This window comes from Lampetra fluviatilis, chromosome 19, assembly GCF_964198595.1.
Source record: "Lampetra fluviatilis chromosome 19, kcLamFluv1.1, whole genome shotgun sequence".
Classification (NCBI taxonomy): Eukaryota; Metazoa; Chordata; class Hyperoartia; order Petromyzontiformes; family Petromyzontidae; genus Lampetra; species Lampetra fluviatilis.
The window spans coordinates 9,519,299-9,542,765 of record NC_136293.1 but is presented as its reverse complement, the minus strand read 5'-3'; the positions used below and the strand labels follow the sequence as shown (position 1 = coordinate 9,542,765).

At 48.7% G+C, this 23,467-nt stretch overlaps 1 protein-coding gene across 3 annotated transcripts in view; it reads right to left on the bottom strand.

The window, feature by feature from the left end:
- LOC144937633 (arf-GAP with Rho-GAP domain, ANK repeat and PH domain-containing protein 1-like) overlaps positions 1–23,467 on the bottom strand; it is an 86,573-nt gene that overhangs the window by 55,331 nt on the left and 7,775 nt on the right. The window lies entirely within an intron of this gene.

Below are 23,467 nucleotides of genomic sequence, written 5' to 3'. Positions count from 1 at the left end.
AGGGGGTGGGGATGGGTGGGTGAGTGGTGGGGGTACTCGGGGGTGAGAGGCGCAGAGGGGGGTGGGGTGGTCGGGGTAGATTCTATAAACCCATCCAGATCTCGCCTCTCTCCTCCCACATGATGGAACCTACAGCTGCAGACGAAGCCTCTTGTCCCCCTCCTTCAAAACGATTGGAGGGAATGAAAGAAAAAAAGGTCCCAAATGATAACAAAGACACGGGAACAACAAGCGTGACTCACCCAGGCGCGCTGTAAGTGCGCTGTACACTGTGAGTGTAAGACCCCGGGGGGGGGGTAGTCAGGGGGATTGCTGATGTTGAGCAGACGAGTTCGTGTCGCTAGCAGGGAGAGCGTTTTGCTCCTAGCGAGCGTTTTGCTCCGCGCGTGCAGCCCTCGAGCAGAGAGCGCCTCCGCTGGCGAGGAATGTCGCTTCAACAACAACAACAGCAGCAACAATCACCGCCCCCCCCCACCACCACCACGGCTCCCACAATAGCCGAGACGTGCAACTCAACGCCGCCTCCACACGGCCCCGCGTCTCGCTCGATCTTCAACAACCACTCCGCGGACGATCTCGAGGCATCGATGTGGATCAATAAATAATGTCCACCATCCAAGCTCGATATCCACCTCACGGCCCAGACCCAGAACACAAAAAACACAAAGATCCCCCGTAATAGTCTTAGGGGCCGTCCATAAATGACGTCACGCAACTAGGGGGGGGGTTGAGAAATGTGACGTCACGTAAAAATGGGCAACTTTAAATAAATGTAGACAACACGTTCTACTTAATTAAATAGACTTTTCAATAAATGTTTTCTCCTACAACATCAGAGTGCAGCGCCACATTAAATGCGCACGACAATAACAATAGTTTAAAGCGATTTGAAGCATGTTTTCTTTTTTTTTGGGGGGGGGGCAGAGCTTTGTGACGTTATATTTGAGTGGGGGTCTGACTTTTTGTGACGCCGTGTGACGAAGGGGGGGGGGTCAAAAATCGTCAAAAATCGCGTGACGTCATTTATGGACGGCCCCTTAACAGACTGTTGGGGCAAGTGCTGTTAGCGAGCACCTATGAAGGCCGGCACAGCACACGAAGGGGTGGGTGGCCAGCACCACGCCCGGTCGCCTTTGTCTCCCCAGTGGCGATGTTTACTACACACCGCACCGGGTACTCATTTAAGGCTGAGTCGACCTAGGGGAGGCCCAGAACTCGGGTCGCCGGGTTTGCAGCGTAGCGCGCTAACCGCTGCACCACCGCTCCCCATGATGCAGCACACACACCCACACACACCCACTTTCGGGGGGGAGTATTTTTAGAACTCAACACTTCCTCGCCCCAATACTTTGTAGCAAAACACCCAGGATGCAGCAGTTAGTGGTTGCTGCACTAGAGTCCAGGCCGAGAGCTAAGGGGCCATCCATCGAGTACGGGCTCCCTGTACGCAGGCGTACTTAACTGTTTACACCCCCCTCCCCAACACCTGCGTACGTACGCTTGACGCACCCCCCCCCCCCCAGAATCCTATAGAACGGCCGATATTTCATCTACGCAGAAACGATCAAGGATTAATCATTAACGCGGACATTTTAAGGCCAATATAGACAAATTATTATCGAGGCTTTATCCCCCCCTCCCCCCGTTTCCTATACGTACATTGTCAGTAGACCCCCCATACGCAAGCGTGCGCATTTGGGTTAACCCCCCATCCCCCAACAATGCGTACGGACTCAATCGATGGCCCCAAAGCAGTCGTTCTGCAGTCCAGACCACGTGGTGGTCTCCACAACTCGGATCTAGCGCCCAACAACGATGACTCGGTTGTGTTTGTTTGTTTTGTGAACGAAACATCCACGGAGATGGTGGGGTCTTTTTGTTTCCACAATAGAGGGTTGTTGTTTTTGTTGGGGGGGGGGGTTAGATCGCGTAAATATAAATGTGTCATTAAACCCGCCACCAATTAGTAAGGTTTGTCACGTAAACAGAACGTGCCAAATTCGTTACTAGTACAGCACACAGGTGTATTCGCTAGTAATTACTACTAGCTACTTGTAATCACTGGCGAAACGTAGTATTCAGATTGTAAACTCTGTAGATTCACTCTCCAACACACCAGCGGTGTGCTGGACTAAGTAACGAATTGGCACGTTCTGATCACGTGACAAACCTTACTAGCTAGTGGCGGGTTTAACGACATACTTAGGCGTTCTAACCCCAAAAACAAACCTGTACTATGGATGATAGTGGTCCTACATGTTAAACTGGTCTTGTTGTTGTTGTTGTTAAATTGCTGCTGTTAACGATCGGCTTCTGCCCACGGCTTCTGTCACGTGGCGTACAGGGGGGATAGCCTCGCGGAACGCAAAGCGATGGAGTCTCGTGTTAAGTCGGCAACAGCGGAGAGACGATTGACTTTAGCACAATGAGAGATGATTGACTTGAAAACAACGGTTCGAGCTCCACAATGAAAACAACGCTCAGTCGATCAGACAAAGAGGTGGAGCGGTGGCGAGGCAGGTTAGCGCATTGCCCTGTGAACCGCGGTGGCCAAGGGCTCCACAACCTGTGTTTTGATTTAGTGCGCTGATCTTAAAGGAACATTTTTGATACTCCGACTGATGCTCCTGCTGTTGTGGAGCGACTCATGCAGCCAGCTATGACTGCAGGGTTTTGGTGGTACATGTTGTTTATGTCGTTTATTGTGAAAATTCGGTCACAGTTCCTATGATCGCTGTTACATTGCTTTTATGGCTTTATTGTGGTGATTTCGAAAAGGTTTTTTGGTTTGGCCATGTTTGTTTGTTGTAGTTAGACTGATGGCTTTAATCTAAGTTGTCTTGTGGTTGTTGTTGTTGTTGTTTGACTTGCATCCCACTGGGATTTTTGCACACAGCGTTGGTGTACGGTGCTTTTTATGCAATATTTTGCTGTCTCTTCTTGGATTTTCTGTTTTCACATAGTCACTTTAAGATGTTTTCTTGTTCATGTTTTTGTTATTTGTTGCGGTTGCACCCGATTCAAGAGCCGAATGGCTCACAGGGCTATACCTAATAAATGAAACTGAAATTGGAACCCAGCTCACTGCTGAGTGATAATTCTGAAGCGGTCCTGGGCATCACGTCTCATTCCCCAAACCGCATTCACCGGCGTGGTGAAGTATGGCCAAAACAAGCCCCTCCCGGGACCCCTCCCCCCATCCACCCCCGTGGGATCACCGCGAGTTTAGATAAACGGAATTGTCTAGCGTCACGGCATCGAGGGGTAGGAACGCAAAACAAAATCCAACACCGCCGACATACAAAAAAAAGGACATAAGCAGGAGAGCCAAGTGTGTCCCCGGGACAGGGCTCCTGCTGCTGCTACTGCTGCTGCTCCTGTTGCCGTGGCATAACTTCACCGGCCCAACGCAACACCGCGCACCACTGGACACCCGTAAAAGATCGAACAAAACCGAGAGCGAGCGGTGGTGTCGGCACGTCTGGCAACAAAGACTTCCGATTGTTTCAAAAGCGGCGGGGCGGAATTTTGTAGTTTAAAAACAATAAATCGAAATCAGATCGAAGATTCTCTCGAATGCTTTCATTCGGAATGCTTTGATTAGGCTGCTGCTTTTGGGGGGGGGCACTCGTTCAGACATCGTCTCCAAAAAGCAGCTGTTGAACTTTGGGTGGTGAGGGGGGGGTGAGGGAGGAGGAGGGAGGGGGAGGAAGAGGGGGTGGCAGCAGAGGGTGGAGGGGGCAGGGGAGTTGGGATGGAGGGGTGAGTGGGAAACTTTCAAGTGCACGGGGGCCTAACTCTGGGCACCCTTCGGGAAACGGGGATCGAGGGAGCAAAAAAAAGCCCCGACGAAGCAGTGAGTCAGAAAGGAGTCTTGGCTGGCACATTCCCCACGTGGGGATCTGCGTGTTTACCGAGGGCCGGTTTACATTAAAAGAGAGAGCCGTGGCACCAGTGGTGAGTGTGCTGCGCGATACGAATCAGGCAAGCACCGGGGGAGTGATACGTGAAATGGCTCTGCGCCTCCCACGAGGTGGACTTCTGGTGCGGGATGAAAATTGTCAGCTACTGGTGTAGACAGTAGCTGAGTGTTGTTGTTGTTATTAACCATGGGAGTGAACCGAAATAGGACATTCATGCACACCGGGGGGAGAAGACAAGAGAGATGATCAAGTCACGGGTGAATCGAACGCAGATCCCCGTGTCGCTGCGAGGGCACGAGAGCTGTTTGTTACCAAATGCGCCCGGCCACCCTGAACTCGCAATCTCGCAAACAGAAAGCAATGTCGACCCCCTCCCCAACAACCAACTCGCCCGCTTGCTGCCCGTGTTTACAATGAACTTTGATACAAACATTGAATTGCAACACATTCGTCAATAGCACGGTGGCCTTAAAAGATTGAAAAAAAAACACTTTTTTTTAATAATAAGCTAACGTTTGGGGTGAGTGGTCCTCATTCGTAGTACATCAAAGGCTATTTGCTGGGAATTGTCACCTCTTGTATATAACATTTATGTTTAAGATGGTGTAATTGATGTTATTTGTACACCACTGCCAATCCAGCAGCAGCATCACCACATATTTTGGTAAAACTGGTCGATGTGAGTGGCCGTTTTCAGGGCTTACTTTGGATATCCGCATCCTCAGGTGTTTCCTTGTAGATTGTAAAAAAAACAGAAGGAATTTGGCTCCTTGAAAATATTTAAATGTGGCCCACTGTACACTTTTACTTGCCTTCAGGGCACTGCTGGCTCCCCACATCAGCCAAGTGAGGTTTGCTTGTGTTGAACCACTGCTCCTGGAAGTATGCATTCCCAGAAGGCCGTGTGGCTGACAGGATGTGTTTAAAAAAAAGATACGATACCTGTTTTTGTTGTATTCTAAGGGAACGGGTGTGCGAAGTAGGCCCATTGTTTGCTTTGTTTGTCTTGTTGCCAAGTCAACTCCTCAGACAGGCTGTTAGTGTCCGATACAGTCTATTTATTTCAGAAATATTGTAAACAATAAAAAAAAACTTGCCAAATGTAAATTAGGAGTACGTATAACCGTACAGCCCTTTAATCAATCCACTGCCAGATGGGAGAGAACTTCCCCGCCACGCTGCGTAAGTCTTGTCAGTTATTCGACCATACTTCACCGCGCCGGTTGGCGACGGAATGGGGCATAGAAGAGGAAACATAGAAGTACAACACAACAAGCGGTGTGGCACGCGTCTATGTTGAACTTTTTTCGCACCGTACGTAGCCAACCGTGCTCATCGGAGGCGCTAGCATTGCGCGTTCAATTATCCTCGCCCATCCACGCACGAGCCAGGCTCAAACATGCTTAGCTTCTGGGATCTGACGAGATTTGGGTGCCCTCCGTGTGATTTGGTCATTGGAGGGTTAAGTCTGGAACGTGACTTGGATGAACGACCACCATGCATCACAGATCTTATAGGGCAGTGCTTCTTGACCTGTTTCACTCCACGGCAGAAAAAACAAGCACCGTTGAAGGCCGGCACGGTACACGAGGGGGTGGGTGGCCAGAACCACGCCCGACCGCCTTTGTCTCCCCAGTAGCAATGTTTACACACCGCACCAGGTACTCGCCAACAGCACTTGCCCCAAAAGCATGTTTAAAAATACGGGGTATCTTTGTCTTTATCACTGTGTTGCTTCGAGTCTTTGTGTCTCCATGTCTCTGCATGTGCCTCTGTGTGTCTATTAAGGCCATACATGTCTGTGTGGCCTTAATAGGTTGCTACTCGCGAACAGCACTTGCCCCAAACAGTCTGCCCAGGCTATCTCGGGGACCTTTGTCTGTGTGTATGCGTGGGAGCACGAACATGCTCCCATATGCTCCCACGTCTCTGCTCTCCGCCCCGTCTTGCCTTCACCGATTGTCGCAGACCAGCGGGATACGCACACCCGTCAACCCCTTATCAGTGACCTACCTTTACACCATTGGAACCTCATTTGCCAGAAGAAAAAATATTATAATAGTTTTTTTACCCTTTTATCTGGCAACAAAACTGACACCTTTTTTTACAAGGAGTCATGTTTGACCACAATACCTGCAGTCATAATGCAAACAAAAACACAACTCTGATAATGTACGCACTGTCCTTGAAGCTGATTGGTCCTGTCTTGGGTGTGGGCCAATCAACTTCAAGGACAGTGCACATACATTATCAGAGTTATGTTTTTTGTTTGCATTACGACTGCAGGTATTGTGGTCTATGCAAACATGACTCCTTGTAAAAAAGGTGTCAGTTTTGTTGCCAGATAAAAGGGTAAAAAAAACAATTATCAGTGCCCGACCTTATTACAGACCAATTCAGACCTTATTGGTCACCCAGTGCCCTTATGAATTTCAACGTTCATCCTACAAAGTCCCATCACAAGGGAGAAACACAAACAAATAGACAAAAACAATTCCCCGTATTGCAACGACTGTACGCGCCGTATCGACCTGCAAACTCAACGTCCCATGTACAAGAATACGGGTAAGCCGTACGGGTTTGATAGCTATGGAAATGTATGAATTATTATCTGTTACGATTCTAATAGAGCCGTTTATTGCTGGATGCTTTCAGTTGCTGGGCCTATTTGTGCCTGCGCTCAGCAACCGTGCTATAAAAAAAAAAGATGAAGACACATTGATAAATCAAACGCATTAAAATTGCATCGGTAGAGTGATTCCATCTCCTCATGAACGTGGACCTGTATAGAAATACGGGGTAAACCGTGTGGGTTGACAGCGATGGAAACGGTAACAGTCAATCAGCCCCCAAGACCACGTTTCACATGGAAAGTGCCCCTCCACGCAGCGGCGGATTTATAAAGGGCACTCTTGTTTCGCATTATTATTATCACTTTATCCCTAACAATCACGAGGCGTTGATGATTTAATTTAGACATGGGGCACAGAAGGGAAGAGGGAAGAGAGAGAGAGGGGTGATCTGCAACTGAGACGATGGCGGAGGGTGGAGTTCAGTCAACGCCGGGGTCAGGGGGTTTACCATTCTGGTCATGGGCAGCTCACAAGAGTTAAAATATAAAGCAGCCGTGTTGACAGAGAGAGAGAGCGTGTGTGTGTGCTGTGTGGAGTGTGTGTGTGTCTGTGTGTGTGTTGTGTGTGTGCTGTGTGTGTGTGGAGTGTCTGTGTGTGTGTGTCTGTGTGTGGAGTGTGTGTGTGCTCTGTGTGGAGTGTGTGTGTGTGTGTGGAGTGTGTGTGTGTGTGCTGTGTGGAGTGTGTGTGTGGAGTTTGTGTGTGTGCTGTGTGTGTGTGCTTTGTGGTGTGTGTGTGGTGTGTGGATGTGTGTGGAGTGTGTGTGTGCTGTGTGTCTGTGTGTGTGTTCTGTGTGTGGAGTGTGTGTGTGTCTGTGTGGAGTGTGTGTGCTGTGTGGAGTGTGTGTGCTGTGTGTGCTGTGTGGAGTGTGTGTGTGTGTGTGCTGTGTGGAGTGTGTGTGTGTGCTGTGTGGAGTGTGTGTCTGTCTGTGTGTGGAGTATGTGTGTGGAGTGTGTGTGTGTGGAGTGTGTGTGCTGTGTGTATGCTGTGTGGAGTGTGTGTGTGTCTGTGTGTGTGGAGTGTGTGTGTCTGTGTGCTGTGTGTGTGTCTGTGTGTGTGTGTCTGTGTGGAGCGGTGGTGCAGCGGTTAGCGTTGCGCTACAAACCCGGTGACCCGGGTTCGTTTTCCGCTCACGGCCAACACCGGTGACGATTATTTGAACCAGTCCTGGGCCTCCCCTAGGTCGACTCAGCCTTAAATGAGTACCTGGTGCGGTGTGTAAACATCGCCACTGGGGAGACAAAGGCGGTCGGGCGTGGTGCTGGCCACCTACTCCCTCGTGTGCCGTGCCGGCCTTCATAGGTGCTCGCTAACAGCACTTGCCCCAACAGTCTGTTAGGGCTATACGGGGGATCTTCATCTTTTGTACGTGAGTGTGTCTGTCTGTGCGTGCGGAGTGAGAGTGTGAAGTGAGAGTCCGTGTATGTATGGCATGCGGGTCTTTGTCTTTGGCGTGAGGGCGTGTATATGTATGGTATGAGAGTGTGCCTGTGTGTGTGTGGACTGAAAGTGTGAGCGTAAAGTGAGAGTGTGTGTATGTATGGTATGAGAGTGTGTCTGTGTGTGTGTGGACTGAAAGTGTGAGCGTGAAGTGAGAGTGTGTGTATGTATGGTATGTGTGTGTGTGTATGTGGGGAGTGATGGTGTTGCAGTTAGCGCGCTGCGCTACAAACCCAGCTACAAGAGTATTCCCACTCACGGTGAACACCGGTGACGATTTTAATGCATTTGATTTGATTGAATTAAGCCTCAAATGAGTACCTGGTGTGATGTGTCAACATCGCCACCAGGGAGACAAAGGCGGCCGGGCGTGGTGCTGGCCACTCACTCCCTAGTGTGCCGTTCCGACCTTCATAGGTGCTCACGAACAGCACTTGCCCAACATTTCGTTCAAGGCTACACGGGGGATCTTTGTCTTTGTCTGTGTGTGTGCTAGTGTGTTCGTAACAGCGACACAAGCTACAGGGCTCTGATATCAACTCCACTGCAATACCCGGGGTCTCAAGGTCAGAAGGTCACCGCGCAGGATCGAGTCGGCACCCGGTAAATGTGCTAATTGAGCGGGTTTATGACATCTGTGGAAGTTTTACAGCCTCCTCCATTTTCTGTAAACAAATTAGCTATTGCAAGAGCCATTCCCTTCCCTCACCCCCACTCACTCACTCACTCTTTGTTGTTGTGTTTCTCTCCACCCTGACCCCCCCCTATTTTTAAACCGGCCTTGACAAGACGCGCGGCTGCTGGAGTTTGACAGAGCGACAATCACGTTTGGAAGCGTTGCGTTTCCTCGCCCGCCGGCGCTGGGGGTGGGAGGCAAAGCCCAAAGCCATGGAACCCGGGAAGAGGGGTAACCCTTGACGAGGGAATCCGTGGCGTGCTGGTTAGCAGCCGAGTTCAAGGCAAGCGGCGTTTCCATCGCCGAGCAAATGTGTAACGATCCTCAAAACCAGTTTCGTGTTAATGGTACAGTTGTTTCTTGCTGAAGTTGTCCCACCTGATGACGATTGCTTGTGTTGCGATCGAAACGATTTCTACCTACGTGACTTTACAGAAAGAACCAAAGAGTATGGATTCCTGTAGTCACGAAAGCTTCAAATCAAGATTGGTACTGGTGGCTGTGCTCGGACCAAAAAAAACGCCAAAACTGGTGTGTGTTTTTGTGAATATATATCATAATACACAAGTTAATAAATCCTGTCTTCAGCAGGAAAATAAATTATGAACCTGATGTGATTTTTTAAAAATCTACAATCAGACACAAACAACTACTCCAAATTTATTTTATTTTTCCACAAACAAATTGTTGACGACTTGATTCAACTTATTATATTTAAATACGTACCCATCGGAAACCGCTCAAGTAAAAAAATCCGTAATTTTTTTTTATTAGAAAGAAAAAATGAATGAACTTAATAGTCTATGAGGGGAAGCTCATATCTTTTACTGTTTTCGAATCATTCTGATTTGAATATCATAAAATGCGTATTTTTTTTCATTCAAACCCGCTTTAATCCGAAATATCTCAAAAACAATAAAAGATAAAACAATGTTTCTTAAATGTTATTTGCTGCTTAACGCTCTACCAAAGGAACAAAACCACAATATTATATTTTGAACGTTTTCTGAATGACACGCACAAACATGTCTATGGTGCACTTAAAATCGATTTATGAGGGCCTTAAAATGAGAAATCTCGGATTTTCGTAATGTTCCTGTTATCTGTGTCCTAAAAGCTACTTATGTACCAAATGCCAGCTTTCTACCTTGTCGATAAGTACTCTAGAAGTTTTGAGCTATACATCAAGATTAAAGTCTTTATTTATATAGATTGTATTTATACTGTATATTATAATACTGCAATCCTGGGGTGATAGGGATTGTGCTGGCGTAGCTCGCAAGCTTTGGAACGCCTTTGCTAATTACACAATACAGAAACGTTTGCTATTTTTTAAAAGTCTGTCTTGAACACTCATCTGTTTAAACTGCCCTTTAGCCTCTAGCTCAGGCCGTTCAACCCTAGTTATGTTTATTTCCTGCTTTCCGTACACGAGGCTCATTGGAATCTACGGATGAAATACGCCTTACAAATGTGAATTTATTATACATTTCATCGTTATCATTTTAATAAATGCATACTTGTCAACCCCTTATCAGTGCCCTACCTTATTACAGACCTTATTCAGATCTTATTGGTCACCCCGTGTCCTTATAAATCTCAACGTTCATCCTACAAAGTCCCATCACAAGGGAGAAACACAAACAAAGACACAAATTATTGTGTGCCCGTATTGAAACGGCTGTACGCCGTAATGGCCTGAAAACTCAATTTCCCTGTACAAGAATACGGGGTCAACCGTATGGGCTGACAGGTATGGAAATCTATTCATTATCTGTTACGATTTTAATCGAGTTGTTTGTTTCTGGATGCTTGGAGTTGTTGGGCCTATTTGGGCCTATGCTCAGCAACCGTGATAAAAAATAACAACAAGATAAAGACACATTCATAAATCGAATTCATTCAAATTGTATCGGTACAGTGATTCGATCTCCTTGCGAATGTGGTACGCAACCAAGGACCATCTTGGTCAAAGGGAACTCTTATGCCGGAATGGAAAAGCCCACAAGAGCGTGGTGGTGGATTCGTCCAAGATAAAATCGCGTTCACTTTGAAACTTCCTGACATTTTAAAATATTGCATTGTGATTACGCAAGGGCACATGATGAAATGCAATGGTGCATTGGTGGCCTTCATCCAATAGGGCATAAACAATGCCAGATGATGATGATTTCATTTTTACAGTCATAATAAGTACTGTATATATGATTGCCATATTGATCCACGTTCAGTTACTTTACTTTTGAGTATTACCTCAATATTTGAATTCTCAATGTAAACACAACTATTTCACAGTAATCAATTGCAGATTCACTCACATCGGGCCAAACCACAGGCACAATCAAGGTGCATCACAATCGACGATGACTTAAGTGGACAAATGTGGACAGACCACACACGCGCAACCCACGACCCACATGACCACAGCAGCTCAAAAGCAACAATCGCCAGTGCACCACCAAGTGGGCAGTGATGTCACCACGGTGTTTGTGCCAGGCTAGGTGCACCTTGAGGTCCCGTGCGTGAAGTGTCACAGGCTCGCTGGCAGGTCAGACGCGGGTGCCATGGGTTGACTGACTGGCTTGCAGATGCACCACCTGTGCTCCCTACTGTACCAGCTTGCTGTGTTTCAGCTGCCCGGGACTCGTTCTTGCGAGCGTCGCTCCTCTGCCCTTCTGTCGTGGGTGGAGGGCGACTGCCTCCCAACAGCAAAGTAGCATCCTTCACGAGCCTCCTCCACAGAGGGCGATATGGACACCACTGGTACCAGTCATCGGCAAGTCCACTCAGCTCCACAGCTTTCTGTACTACATCAGTTAATCTCTTCTGTAACCCCTGCCGCACCTATTTAGCCCCCTATATCCAGCCAAATAGAAGCTCCTTGGGCATGCTGTGGCTGGGTATGCTGGCTACACGACCCAGCCAACGCAACCTCGCCTGCTGGAGGAGTTCACTGATGGGAATGTGTCCAGATCTTTCAAGCATCTGTGAGCTCCTCACACAATCCAATTTTATGTAAACCCAGGATGGAATGTCGGCAGGCCAGCCTGAATTTTTCAAACCGGCGCAGATGGTCATTTAAATGATTTCACAAGCAAAGACAAGGGAGGGCATAACTATGGCCGAGAATAGGCCAGATAGCCCCACATATCAGCTCATTCACAGGTCCAACGGTCAAACCAGCACACCATCAGCCCCAGCAGCAAACACATAGTCCATACACCCACACACATACCTGTCAACCCCTTATCAGTGCCGACCTTATTACAGACCAATTCAGACCGCATTGGTCACCCTGTGCCCCTTATACATCTCAAAGTTCATCCGACAAAGTCCCATCACAAGGGAGAAACACAAACAAATAGACATCTTTTTTTAGTTTTGCCCGTATTGAAACGACTGTACGTCGTGTGGACGTGACGTCTCAATTTCCCTGTTCAAGAACACGGAGTAAACCGTACGGGTTGACACGGTATGCACACAGAGTTAGACTGATGGCCTTAATCTAAGTTGTCTTGTGGTTGTTGTTGTTGTTGTTGTTTGACTTGCATCCCACTGGGATATTTGCACAGGGTTGGTGTACGGTGCTTTTTCTGCAATATGTTGCTGTCTTTTCTTGGATTTTCTGTTTGCACATAGTCACTTTAAGATGTTTTCTTGTTCAAATTTTTGTTTTTTGTTTGTTGCGGTTGCACCCGTTTCAAGAGCCGAATGGCTCACAGGGCTATACCTAATAAATTCACTTTTAACTTAACCATTTCTCTCCGCACAGTAACAATCGAACGATGGGAGTCACTCCATGAGCACTTGGCGTGTTTATGTTCCCGTTCCTGCCTCGTGCCAACAACGGGCGGGGAGCTCCTACGGGCGGATCCTGCCTCGGCAAAAACAGAATCGGGGAGGGGGGGGGACGCCGTCTTTGTCGCGAGCACTCTAATTGCGTTCTAAATAAACACGGGCGCTAGTAAACGCGGCTTCCTGGCGCAAACAGAGTAGGCCTTCCTCATGTTTCCGAATTAGAAAATTACCTGCAAATTACTCAGTTGAAATCTACGTAGCAATCATCGCCATCGCCCCCCGTCCTCCCCCCCCCCCTTTCTGCGAAAAAAAACACACTTGGGAGGACTCTCCTGAAAGAGTCCCCGAGACTCAGCGAGGCTTACCTGGGTAGACAAACCACTAAAAATATACATCGGTTGTTTTGTACATCCACTATAAAAAAAAACTATAACAACTACACATTAATAATAATAACGACGGCCTTAATCATCATCATCATCAGCAGCAGCAGCCTTGATCTATCCACTGCTTAATTAAAGCCTACCCATGCCATGATAATAGGTTTTCCCCCTTTTTTCTGGCAACAAAACAGGTGTTAAGATGTTAAAACACCAAACTGAAACATTTTACAATGAATCATGTCTGCATTAACCACAATGCTTGTGGTCAGAATGCAAAAAAAACATACTCTGATAGTATATGCATTGTCCTTGCATTGTCCTTGAAACTACCCATGCCGTCGCTAACTTTTATGGTCCTGCGACGCATCCACCCACCCAGCACTGGCACACGTGCTGATCTCATCGCCCCATCTCCGGCAGCGAATTTGGCCCGAGAGGGTGACCCACCGTGGAGACGGGGAGACGACATCTGCTCATTGACGACATCTGCTCATTGACGACCGCGATGACGAATGACGTTGGTAACAGGGCTGAGGCCGTTCTATTTCTTACTCTTCGTACGATGGCAATGCGTTCAGGAGCTAGTTGCCAATGTCGATGTCTGCTAGCCACGACGAGATGGCTTCAGGAGAGAGTTCGTGTAGTTTTGCTGTTCCGCCGTTGAAAAAACACAGACTACAGCGGTTTACTGTATGGTCACGGTGGTGAGATGTTAACTACCTCGCCTGGTATACAGGAGGTCGTGGGCTCGATCCTGACCCTGACACCTGTATAATTGAAGTTTGTGTGTTCTCCCCGTGGCCGCATGGATTTTTCTCCGGGTCCTCCTGTTTTTCTCTACACATTTAGAGACATGCGTTTACGTGATTTGAGTGCAATACATTTCCACACGACACGCAACTTCGTTGAGCTATCATTTGAGGTCGGGTCACTTCTGAAAGAGAGCTATACAGCTCGGTGGGCCTTACCTATTAAAATAAAAAGTTTAGCTTATAGTTTTAGTTTAGGTGGCTGTCACCCAGATTCAAACCCAGGCCCCTGAGGGGTACAGGCTCGGTGTCTCTGACGATTGAACAACCCTGGCCACCTCCAACGTGCTCAACGTTTTTGTTTATCGCCACCAGCCATCGTTGAGATTGCTGAGCAGAAGACACGACACTTGACGTGAGATTGAATGCAGATGTCCGTTTGCCAAGACACCAGTGAGCAATCAATATAAAGATACCTTTCCCCTCTCAAAAACAACAAAACGAATATTTCCCTTCTAAATTAGCGTGAATGTGCTCCTCTGTCTTCGAGGCCTTTCGTCATAGGGAGTAAAGAAATAAATAAATCCGTGGAATTTAATGTTTAACATTTGGACGGCAAATGCCACAGCACCAACCAACCCCTTCCCATCACCACCGCCAACCTACTCTCCACCCTCCCCTGCCCAACTCCACAGACCACAGCAACCACCGCGATCCATCTGGATAAATTTCCTATGACATTATGCCGGTTAGAGCTGAATTATATTTCACAGTTTCATTTGCATATTTTATTACAAGAATAACAGCGCCATTTGTTACCGCTAACTTCACCAAACACGCACCGGCTAACCAGCGTGGTGAAGTATGGTCAAACAATTCCCGTGACCGACGAGGGGTGGAGAGTGCCTGCATCCAGCAGTGGACTGACCAAGGATTGGAAGTTATTGTTTTCCTACGACTCGCAAGAACATTTTTCAGGAAGCTCATGCTGGGAATATTTGGCAAATTCCTTTTTGGGTACGTGTGTGAAGGAGACTGTATTACCTGCAAGAAGAAGAAAAAGAAGAAAAAACTACCGAGCAAGTGAGGATAACGCTCAAAGATCCACACAGATGAGTCATCAACCTGCTTCTATGTTGTTGAACTTCTTTCGCACCGTACGTAGCCAACCGTGGTAATCATAGGTGCGGCGGGGGGGAGGGGACAACTGTGCGATCAGCCAAAATCTGTGAAATACTGGACATCTGTGAAACGGAGCTTCATAAGCTCATCGGATTCCTCAAATATAAATCAGTGTTTTGATTTTGAACATGGCCAGTCTGGTCAACGTGGTTTACCACTCGACCAAGCATCGGGGGCTCGACTCTCCTCCATACGATTTACAGCTCCTCATCCAGTGGTGAAAATTCCACATTCCTTTGGTGAGGACAAATTTTTCCGCGGCAAAACAGTTCCCGCTGAAACCCCGCCGCCAAAGTGCACGGATGTGTGTTGCATGCACGTTGAACTTCTTTCGCACCGTACGTAGGCAACCGTCCTAATCGGAGGTGCGAGGGTGCAGGACGAGTGGCCACGCGCGTTATGGATCCCCGGGGGGAGAGATGAAGGGGCAGAGTTGACCCCCTGACTGGGACTTGAACTCACCCGGCAACATTGAAATAGACGGTCACACACGCGACCGTCAGCCACCCCCGGCTGATTTACAACACCCAGCGAGAAAGAGAGCCTCCCGCAAGAGCCGAGGTTTCACCGAGTCCATTCATCCACGCATCGTGGCCATTCGCAAACTATTCTCCGCAGTTGCCTCGCCGATGCTGTCTGATCGCAGATTATTAAATATAAAGAGCGCCGAGTGGTTGGTGCGCGGGTTTGCGTGCCGCCGTATGAACCCCGGTGACTCAATTTCAATTGCCGAGCGAAAGCTATTAGCAGTGGCGAGTGACAATTATAATCTGAACCATTCCTGCCGCCCCCACACATCCCCCGTCCGCGAACCCGCACTGACCAGCATGGCGAAGTAGCGCAAAACAATCCCCCTCCACCACCACCACCACTGACACACGGGGTGGGGAAACCCTCGACATCCATTGGTGGACTGAGAATGTATCGAATTTATTTTTATATTATTGAAGAAAAAAAACTTTTGGCCGGAGGGGCAAAACAGTATTACTACCCACGCCGTCATGGACCCTACCCCCCAACATCCCAAACCTCCCATCCTCCACCCACTCTCTCCTCCACCCACTCTCTCCTCCAGCACAAATACAATTTCTCCAGACCACCGCCTGCCTGATGGGGAGAGAGAGCGAGAGAAAGAAAAAAGAGAGTGGCCCCAGATGTCGGTTCAAGTCCAGCAATAAAAAATGTTTTTCCAGTATATATTTTTCGTGTAGTTACAAGTCGAACGGGGAAATTACTGTGCTTCTTCCCGTAAGCCGGCAAGGGGCGTCATCCATAACTCACAGCTGCCCTCTCTATTTTTTTACGGGACCCTGTGTGCGACGTAGTTCCTGGCCTTCACACCCCTCGCAACCTGGGACCCCCGGCATTTCACATTTCACAGCGCTCACAGATGGAGCCTTTCATGCCGCCCGTTACTTTGGAACATCTGCCAGTCGTTACCGTGGGGCCGCCCGTCCGCGTGCCCGTGAGCAAGTGGGCGTGCGTCCAGGATGAGGGCCCTTTGAGAGCGCGCGGGCTCGCCCAAAAGAAATAAATCCCGAATCGTAGTCGGCAGGTGCAGAGCATTTCACCGTTGTGAAGGGAGGATGGGGGGGGGGCAGAGGATGACTGTTTCACGTTGTAGGGGCGCCGCGGTGGCTAGGAGATGTTAACTCCCTCGCCTGGTGTGCAGGAGGTCGTGGGTTCGAGCCTGACCCTGACGCCTGCTGCTGTATATTTTGAGTTTTCGTGTTTCTCTCCCTGTGGGCGCGTGGATTTTTCTCTGGGTCCTCTGGGTTTTCCCTCCACATTTAGAAAGATGCGTTTAGAATTTTCGGCTGCTATAAAACTTCCGCGTGATAAGCCGCTTCGTTGAGCTATCATATGTGGTCAGGTCACTTCTGAAAAAGAGCTACATAGCTCAGTGAGTCTTACCTGGTATAAGAAAAAAAATACGAAATAAGTGCTGCTTTACAACTCCCCAATGTGGTTTTCAGGTAGTACTGCGTGTTGTTTGGAACAACGTCCGATGTTTCGCTGCTTGGGAGCTTCTTCAGGAAATCGAATTCCTTTGACAAGCTCCCAGCAGCATGCGGCGCAAAACGTTGGACATCGTGCCCCGAACAATACGCGGTACGATCCGAAAATGCGTCGGATGAGCTCGGACAGAAGAATGCGTGCAGAGCCACCTCGCGATTTCCCCACAAAGTAGTACCGATTTTATCGACCCCCCCCCCCACCAGGATGTGAACTACCTTCCGATTGCGAGTTGCACGCTCTCTACTGCCGAGCCACATGGCTGGATAACGTAAACTGATTCACCTTCCCGTCCCAGCAATTTGATGAATCATCCCAATTCGTCATCTCAACTCGGTTAAATGTATTTTCTTATGGAATGGTGGATGACCATAACACGTCTTGTTGTTAACCGATTGCAAGAAATAAGAATCCAACTTTGGTCAACAACCTAAGGATAAAGGCATCATACAACGATCGATTTTGCTCCACTGCTTCCTGGAGCCCATAACGTAGTACTTATTATACACACTGTAGGAGACGTTAACAGCACGGTGTTAGCAGAACTAATAACTTTATTTACAGACGCCGCCAATACCACACACCGTATGTAAAATACACGCGGTCATACGGCGAAATGTCATAGGACATTCTCCGCATTGTTTATATCTTTGTGCCAATGGAACTTACGGGACTTGCTAAGTAAACCGACGCACCAGAAACCAGTTCCCTGATGAGAAACCTCAGCAACGACAGCAGAAAAAAAAGTTGAAGTCACACCTGGTAAAGAAGTTAATAAAAGGTTAAAGGTGCAGCCGTGTAATTGCCGCTCGCAACACTGCTGGCGGAAGGCCCTCCACTAAAGGGAGCTCTTGGTGAGAGAGTTCCCTCTCGGGGGAAACGTTGCCTTCGCTTCCACGTTGGCGGATGTCTTGAACGAGGGTAAGAGTACCCGCACTTAACCTCACCACCGACTATGTACTCATTTATACCGCCGAGTGGTAGACAGATGTAGAACACCTCGTATCCCAGGCTGTCTGCCATCCAGGGGCAGTTCTAACCAGGCTCAACTGTGCTGAGCTTCCGATATTGGACAGCATCTGCCGCATTCAAGTTGATGTGGTCAAATGAGAATAATAATACAAAAAAATACACATTTTCCGAAAAGACCCATCAACTCTCCATTTACATCGACCGCTGAAGGGTGACTCCCGGCGGGACCCATAACCGAGTTGGGAGCGCCGTGGCAAATGTTCGGCTTGCCCCAGCAGTTGCCGCGTCTCCGGCAACGCGGGGCCTTCTGCAAGCCGAGCGAGCGAGCGAGCGCACTGGCGGTGGAAGCGTTCACGGCGCGCCGAGCGGCCGATAGCGATCGCGGCGTGCCAGGCAGCAGGAAATGAGGCGAAGAGGGAAACGGAGGGGACGCAGTGCACCGTGCTCGCGCCCGCCTGCGTTCAGCCGGCCGAGCGAAGCCACCACCACCACCTCCTCCTCCTCCTTCCACCTCCTCCTACTCCAGTGGCTCTGTGCCTCCTTGACCGAGACGACGCAAACCTCTTTACAGCATCCGAACCCCCACCCATCTCTGTCCTCCCCTTCCAAAAAATATGGGCCGTTTGCAAGAGATGCTGCCACGGGCTAACGGTCAGCACACTGGACTCGCAATTCAGAGGTCAGAGGTCGCCGGTTCGACCTCCCTGTGCGGCAGTTGAATAAAGGGTGCGAGTATTTTTTTTGTCTCTTTAAATCCCCCCCCCACCTCCTCACCCGGCCCCGACCGCCTCTGCCACAGCCAGCAGTATAAATGGGTACAACCACAGATATATAAATCAATCAGGTCGTGTGTGTGGTGAGGGTTCAGTGTGGGCACTCCCACCTCTTACAAGATGGCTGGCTAGCGTGGAAGAGTAGGCCAAATGCTCCCCGGATAGGGTCTTACAGTAGAGGTCCTTCGAGTGTAGGCCCGTCCGTCCGCAGTCACGTGAGCAAGAAATTGCAGGGCTGCGCCTTCACCCGTTTACCAGAGCGTGCCATTAATCACGTCCCCGTCGATAGACATCACAACTTCCAGCCGCTTGTGGAGGCTTTCACTGGACTTGGTTGTTTCGTGTCGGGTGTTTTTATGTTCATTGTGATGAAGGTCAGGGAAACAATTGACTGCTGGCAGCTTAGGGACAGTGGAGTGGCTTGGAATTGCTTTCCATAATTTTATTGTTGTTGTTATGCTTTTTTACATAGGGTCTCAACTCAACTACCAAGCTTGTCCGCAGTAGATGACGACGCTGCTATGTGTAACTCCCAGTTAATTCATTTGCAGGTCATTTTTGAACGTTCAGAAAACCAGGAGAACCCAGAAGAAAGCTCGTGCAGGACAGGAGGAGGACACAGCAACTCCGCACAGAGAGGTGCCCGAGTCAGGAATCGAGCCCAGGCACCTTCTTGCTGTCTGTTACCACTGCGCCAGCCTGCCGCACCATCAGGGGTATTTGTTTTTTTGTCGTCGTCGTTGTTGTTGTTGTTCTCTCGGGAAAGCGACACGGCCCACGCGTGACAACGAAGCGGCAGCCCCCTTAGTTTAGCTCCATCACAAGGTCGATTTCCGGAGCCGCATACAGAAGCTGCATTGACAGCTGCGGTTAGGAGGCCGCTGTGTTGAAGCCATCGCCACACAGAAAAACAATGAATGCCCTTTGCTTTACCCGGCGAAAGCCTCGCCCGAGTCTCAAAGATCCTTTCGCTCTCTCTCCCGGCGCGGCAGTTTAAACATTGGCGCAAGCTGCTTGACATTTTTCCCGCCGCCTGTGTGTCTTTCTCTGTGTGTCTCTGTGTTGTCTCTCTCTGCTTATGTGTCTGTCTATGTGTGTCTATGTTGTGTGCCTCTCTCTGTGTGTCTCTGTGTTGTCTCTCGCTGCTTGTGTGTCTGTCTGTGTGTCTCTCTCTGTGTTGTTTCTCTCTGCTTGTCTGTCTGTGTGTCTCTCTCTGTGTTGTTTCTCTCTGCTTGTGTGTCTGTCTGTGTGTCTCTGTGTTGTCTCTGTCTGCTTGTGTGTGTCTGTGTGTATCTGTGTTGTCTCTCTCTCTGTGTCTCTGTGTTGTCTCTCTCTGCTTGTGTGTCTGTCTGTGTGTCTTTCTCTGTGTTTTGTCTCTCTCTGCTTGTGTGTCTTTCTTTGTGTCTCTCTGTTGTCTCTCTCTGCTTGTGTCTGTCTGTGTGTGTCTCCGTGTCTGTGTTATGTCCCTCTCTCTCAAATTTAGTTCTACCCGATGACGATTGCTTGTGTTGCAATCGAAACGTCGTATTCTATTATTTAATTTATTTTCTTTCTACGCGACTTTACCGAAAGAACCAAAGAGTATAAAACGGGAGTTTCGATCGGGCAGGCCATGTGCGTGGTGGGGTAAAGTGTGGGTACTCCAACCTTTGCAGAGTGGGCCAAAAACCCATGAAGAGTGGGCCAACAACCCACCAAGGGCTCAACAGTTTCATCCAGTGGAGGCCCTTCTGCCAGCATGGGGATCTGGGACCAATTTTTTGTAGCTTCTGCGGCCATCTGGAACGCTCTTCCTTCCAATATTAGGAAGCCACTGGAGCTACGCACTTTTAAATCATCTAGATTGAAAACTCATTTCTTTAGAGCTGCTTTTTGTGTTTAGCCTGTTGCCGTTCCCCCGCACCTTCGATGAGCACGGTTGGCCATGTACGGTTCTAAGAAAGTTCAACGTACACACTTACAATTAAATATCATTGAGTGTTGGCTTCATACCCCAGAGTACTCGGGAGAATGTCCAACGAGGAGATAAAATACCTGTCAACCCCTTATCAGTGCCCACCTTATTACAGACCAATTCAGACCGTATTGGTCACCCCGTGCCCTTATCAATCTCAATGTTCATCCTACAAAGTCCCATCACAAGGAAGAAACACAAACAAATAAGACAAAACATTTTGCATGTATTGAAACGGCTGTACGCCGTATGGACCTGAAAACTCAATTTCCCTGTACAGCAATACGGGGCAAACCATATGGGTTGCCGGCTATGCACTATCTCCCGCACCTCCGCAACTTCGTATAGAAACGCACCGTCTCCCAATCTACTACCGGTGTCTATTCAAGCTCCCTCTGCTGGTGTTTAGAGCTCGTCACGGCCTCGCCCCACCGTCACCTCGCTTCCCTCGCCTCGTTTGATGTCCCCCTCCCGCCCGCTACGCCCTCAATCTCTCCTCCAACTCCTCACCCCCCCTTCTCCCTGTGCACATTCGCCGTTCCCGCTCCTTTTCCCTACATGCCCCCCCCCTGCACTGGAACAAACTTCCCCTCCGCATGAAGCGGCGAGCAGCACCCCCTCTCCCTGCCGAGTTTCCGCTCCTCCCGCAAGACCCCCACTTCTTCTGCCTGGCCATGTCCCCTTCCCTCCATCCCCAGGCAGCCCCGTAATCCCTTACCCACTAACAGTCCTTCCTATACCCCATGCTTATTCACCATACACCTACTTTAAATAATCACCTAGGAATGTCCTTAACGCTCGTGACCTCACTCCACATTGACCAGTCCCCGCCATTAATATTCATGAGCAGGTGACGTCCTCCAAATGGACACCCCCCCCCCTTCCATTCATAATAATTAGTGGGTGACGTCACTCCACATGGGGGGGCGAGGCGCCTCCTCCCCCCTCCTCGGCGTCAACTTACAACCCTCACTACAAAGGCAGAACCCTCACGTCACGCGATCTCCGTAACGCTGTTGAGACATCAAGGTAAAAAGGACGTCGTGATGAACAAAGGGATTTTAACCTTTAAATGAAATAGGTCTGTGTCACCGCGCCCTTACAAATTGCACACGAATTGATGCAATGGATATCACGTGGCGGTCTGTGCTTTTCGCTTGCAAGTTTCAGATTTACTGCAATCCACCCGTCCTTGGACTGGCAAGAGGCTAGCCACTTAAAGTTACCCTAATTGAACCACTCATAACCCTTGTAGCGCGCCTTAGATAAAAGTGCTATATAAATATATAAGATAAGACCTCACTGGCAGTCATTCGCCTTCTCATCACTCTTCTATCACTGCTATTTATAGCTACACCCTCACCCTTGTACTTTGCTCTTTGATTCCTCTGCCCATGTTGCGACTGACTGTTCCCTCTCATCTGCACTCGTCACTTTTGGCATTCCCTCTCGTCATCTATTTCCCCCAAGTCCTGAACGACCTGTTGCTCAATTCAAGATGCACGTGAACTCTTGTCCCGTTATATCTCAGTCAGTCGGTTTATTCTGGGTAAAGCCCCTTTGAGTTGAGAAGCTCTGTTGTAAATGGCAACTATTCAACGGTGCCGCTGTTTACACCATTGGAACCTCATTTGCCAGTAAAAAATATGGCAACAAAACTGACGCCTTTTGGCGTCATCTGGTCCAACCCATGTGAGACTAGGCTCTAAGGAAAGCTGTCTCGGGTGTGGACCAATCAACTTCAAGGACAGTGCACATTATCAGAGTTATGTTTTTTGTTTGCATTATGACTGCAGGTATTGTGGTCTATGCAAACATGACTCCTTGTATAAAACTGCTTTCAGTTTGCAGGAAGCTTCCCTTTGGGTGCATTCCTATTCACCAGCGCCCTCTGCCTCTGAGTGGTAAAATCAACTGCACTGCGTTCAAGCTAAAACGTACACACACACAAACGATTAATGGGGTGAGCAAAATAAACACCCGCCGCATTCTAAAATAAAGGACCGACAGATCGATCGATTCGTTCGTCACCAACACTGCCTCACAATAAAGACTCAAGTTTGTAGGCAATGACCAAACAAGGAATCTCGCAGTTTCCCCAGGACACCAAAATGTGTGAAGCGCGACGATCGGTGACCTCCCGACTGTCACGGTCATCGTCAGCAGCGGACGTGAGCCATCCTCGTTTTTTGGCGTAAAAAAACGACAACAAACTCAAAATCACGACGTTTCAGAGGCAACACAAGCCGCAAGCAACACAAGCCGGAAGCTTGTGTTGCCTCCGAAACGTGGTGATTTAATTTATTTGTTTTCTTTTAACCTACGTGACTTTACCGAAGAAACCAAAGAGTATGGATCCTTGCAGTCACGAAAACTTCAAATCTAGAACGACAACAAAGTGAAGCTCAAAATGCAGTCGCTTAGGTAAGGGCTAAAAAGGGCATTTACTGAAAGAGACTAATTTGGCTGAAAAGCGAAAATCCTCCTTTCCTCTCAGTGTCAGCAACACAAAAGCCTTTGGGTTTTTTCTTTGCCGCGTTATCTTCATGGACTTTTTCAGGAGTATAATGAAATCATCATCGTCACAACCATGATCTATCCACTGCTGGTCTAAGGCCTCCCTCCATTCCTGCACAGGGGCTGATCCCATCGCTCCATCTCCGTGGCGGATGACCTCTCGGATGCGTTCTCTTTGGCCGCCATTCCATCACCAATCTTTTCCATCAACCATCATCCCTTCAAGTGACGTATCCCGCCCAGACCCACCCTAATTTAACAGTTACCATGGTGTCTATAACTTGCATATGTTCTCTCATCCGTCTGTGTTCCTCTTCCTCTCTTTTCCCCCCAAATATAAATCAGTCATTCTCTTTGCACCTCACAAGATGTCAGCATACTCCGTTACACGTCCATATGTGCCACGGTGATGATGCAAGTGGCGGGGATTTGTGGTCACCACCGGCACATATTG